Below are 3,705 nucleotides of genomic sequence, written 5' to 3' on the forward strand. Positions count from 1 at the left end.
GGGGACTAACCGTCAAACCCGGCACTGTGGGGGGGTAAACTAAAATAAATGGGTTGAATAAGTTCCCTATCACAACAGCATTTTTCTCAAAGTTTACTCAAGTTAGTGTATGAACTTCAAACTGGTCAATAAAGTTTACACTTAGATCTAGATCTAGATTCAGATCTATGTATTATTTACATGTATACAGGTTGTCTGATGTGTGCTTGATTTGTTTCCCATTTCAATATTCATCGTAATGAAACAGAGGAAAGGGGAACATTAAAGAGGCTTGTCTGTTGTACACCGATGGTACAATCTTCGTTCGACACAAATAAAACCTTAAATCGCCTTACTCAAGTTACTGTATTGCAAGCGAAGTGAGCCTCTAGACTAGATTCTAGATTCTAGATCTAGATCTGTAACACATGTTGTGATAATAACTGACATTTAGATATCTAGTAATATTCCGTATTTCTTATTATCTCTTCCCCTGATTATTACTACCACCTATGGTCTGCCATTCAAACTACACTGATCACATTTTCTTTCTCGCACAATTGACAGCTTTCCTAAAGAAATTTGATTTTGTTACTTCATTCACTTACCCCTATTCTATTGCAATTTACATCGATCTGATACTAATAGGCCCTACTTCCGTTTACTTCACGAAATTTACAAACACTATGCACGTCTATTTTGCTCTTGAACTGATGATGTCATACTCATGGTTTAAAATTTCAGTATCGCAGCCCGATCGTTTATAAATTATTGTCGTCGCTAGACAGAAACCCATAAAGAGGGAGCAAAGAAAAAAATAGGAATAACAAGAAAATAGATTAAACTAAGGATTTTTTTTAAAACGAGAGAGAGAGCGAAAGAAAGAGAGTGAGAGAGAGCGAGAGAAAAAGAGAAAGAGAGAGAGAGAGAGAGGTGTGAGAGACTGAGAAAAGGAGAGAGAGAGAGAAAGAGAGAGAGAAGGTGGTGAAAGGAAGAAGAGGGCCGGGGAGGTGAAGGAGAAGGAGGAAGGGAGGAGGAGGAGGAAGAGGAAGAGGATGATGAAAAGGACGAGGAGGATGAGGAGGTGGAGAGGAGGAGGGAGAGGAGGAGGGAGAGGAGGAGGAGGAGGACAATGAAGAGGAAGACCAGCAGCAACGGGAGGAGGACCAGGAAGAGGAGGAGAGGGTGGCGTACTATTCAAAGGTTAATCAACGAAATCAGACTTTAGTAACAATTAGCACAGTCTAGCTAGACGATTCCTTCACCTTCACCTATCCGGTAGACTGGATGTCCGACGGGGCGCTCCACTCCGGTCTTCAGCTTTTCTGAGCGTGTCTTGGAGTTCCAGGCCTGTCCATTCCCTGATGTTGTCCTCCCAACTCTTCTTCGGTCTGCCTTTGCTCCTTTTCCCCCGGGACGCTGCCTTGCAGGATCATCTTGGCAAGGCCAGATGAACGGGTGATTTGTCCATACCACATTGCAGTTTGCGTTTCCTGACCAGAGTGAGAAGGTCAGCATAGTCCAATATCATTTTAAATCCGTTGTTTGACTTCATCATTCGTGATGTGATCTTTGTATGAGATACCAAGGATATGTCGAAAGCATCTCATCTCTACAGCGTTGATCCTTCTTTCAAGGTGTGCATTCAAGGTCCAGGATTCACACATGCATACACAAATACTGACGTGACCATGGAACACATCAGTCTGATTTTTGATTTGATGGTGATATTTCTGTTGTTCCAGATGGTTTTCAATCTGATCATTGTTGCTGAAGTTTGCACTATTCTGGAGATTATTTCTGGTCTTGATCCTTAGTCTGTCACTAGCTAGAAGAAAATATTTCTCAAAAGTTAAAAGATGTCTATTATTGAATATTCTTAATGTATAGTAGTAAATCGTTCGTCTTCACTATCTTTTGTGTGTGTGTAAGGGAGGGGGGTTGTTTTTGTTTTCTGTTTGTTTGTTTGTTTGTTGTGTTTGTTTTTGTTGCTGTTTTTCTGTTTGTTGCTGTTGTTGTTGTTGTTGTTGTTGTTGTTGTTGTTGTTGTTGTTGTTGTTGTTGTTGTTTTGGGGTTTGTTTATTTTTAAATATATTTTTTTTGGTTTTGCTGGTCTCAAAATCTGTGATTCGTTTGCTGAAGCTGCTGATTATGGCCGCTAAGATGTGTGCTTATTGTTGTGAACAGACAGACAGACAGACAGACAGACAGACAGACAGACAGACAGACAGACAGACAGACAGACAGACAGACAGACGGACAGACAGACAGACAGACAGTCAGACAGACAGACAGACAGACAGACAGAGAGATAGACAGAGAGACAGAGAGAGAGACAGAAAGAGACAGATGTGACGCAGAAAAAGAACAAAAAAGTTTTTTTTTTCTCGCAGTGAATTAACAACTGGATGAACAGCACAATTTGAAACTCTTTTGAGGGAACAGAGATCCACTCATTAAGTTTGTAAGCCATGGTTTCATAGTGATGTCAAGAACTTGTCTAACAACGAACTGATGCTCTAAAACCAACGATTGCAGCTCTCATTTCTGCCCAGACCGGCACTCTGACAGTGAAGTGCTTTGTTTCCGAAGTAAACGATCCCATCCACTTACAGAGCCTTCCGCAAACACTCAAAACCACATATCAAATGCTCAAACAATTTTTCTCAGTACCACGACGCGCATATTATTCTTCGTCCACTTATTGCTTCTATCTAGAAAATTTGGTCTTGGCTTCTTAAGACTCTCATCTAACGACAAAATTTATTCAAGCGGCTTTGAGCGTGATCAAAATCTCTGTTTCTTGGGGATGGAGGGCTGGGGGATGTGTGGTAAGGCAGACTACAATATTGTCTATTCCTCCGCCCCTTGTCAGTAGCACAAACGATCCTACTGTCTGGAGCACGGTCGTGTTTCTACATCACTTGAATTGTTGGTTATACCGGGTGTCCATGGCAATTCGGATCTGGTCAGGTCAGGTTGATATGGCGGTTTTAGTGCAGCACTACAAATAGACCCCTCATTTGGTGGGTCAAATTTGACAAGAATAGAAAACTTTGACCGGCGCACGGTGTTAATGAACACGAAACTTACCGTTCACATCAAAGCAATTTCCTTCTCTTATAATGGGCCAAGTGCCGATTGCCGAAAACGCGGTTGTCGTGTTGAGAGGTCCTTGAATCCTACAGACATGGGAAGTATTGATAACTTTTCTTGACCAATCAATATCTGCTTCTCAAAATTAACACTGCCCATTATTGCATTCTACGCGCACGCTGAACACAACCGATCGTTCGATTTGCGACCTTGAAAAGCAAAAACGTTTATTTTTTTAAGGTCACTTTTGAATTCTGTCAACTTTGGTCGAATTGTTCCACGATGGTAGCTTTTGCCTCACCAAATAAATCAAGTTGACTGACCAATGTTCAGTGCTCACAAATGAGAAATTCTGCATTTAGGAAAGTGGGAAACAAAACTCATCAGAGTCATCCCGGGCAAAGTGGGATATAGCATTTTAAAAAGTGTTATACAGTAGCCTTGGGAGTAGGGTATAGCGTCCCGGAAAGTGGTATAACGTATACTTGAAAGTGGGATAAAATAGATATTTTTGACAGTGGAATACGACGTTGCTGATTTTAGGATACAGCAGAAAGACTGATAACTGATTTTCATTTTTCGTACAAAACACAAATAAAGAACCAGCACACACACACACACACACACACA

The 3,705-nt window shown here is 41.2% G+C and overlaps 1 protein-coding gene across 1 annotated transcript in view; it reads right to left on the reverse strand.

The window, feature by feature from the left end:
* The window catches only part of LOC106012193, a gene marked incomplete in the record, with an annotated part of 16,680 nt that extends 16,043 nt beyond the window's left edge, over positions 1 to 637 (reverse strand). The window contains 1 exon segment of the mRNA XM_013084342.1: positions 588 to 637.
* Between the last annotated feature and the right edge of the window lie 3,068 nt (positions 638 to 3,705).

The sequence above is a fragment of the Aplysia californica genome, unplaced genomic scaffold, assembly GCF_000002075.1.
Source record: "Aplysia californica isolate F4 #8 unplaced genomic scaffold, AplCal3.0 scaffold00287, whole genome shotgun sequence".
Taxonomy (NCBI): domain Eukaryota; kingdom Metazoa; phylum Mollusca; class Gastropoda; order Aplysiida; family Aplysiidae; genus Aplysia; species Aplysia californica.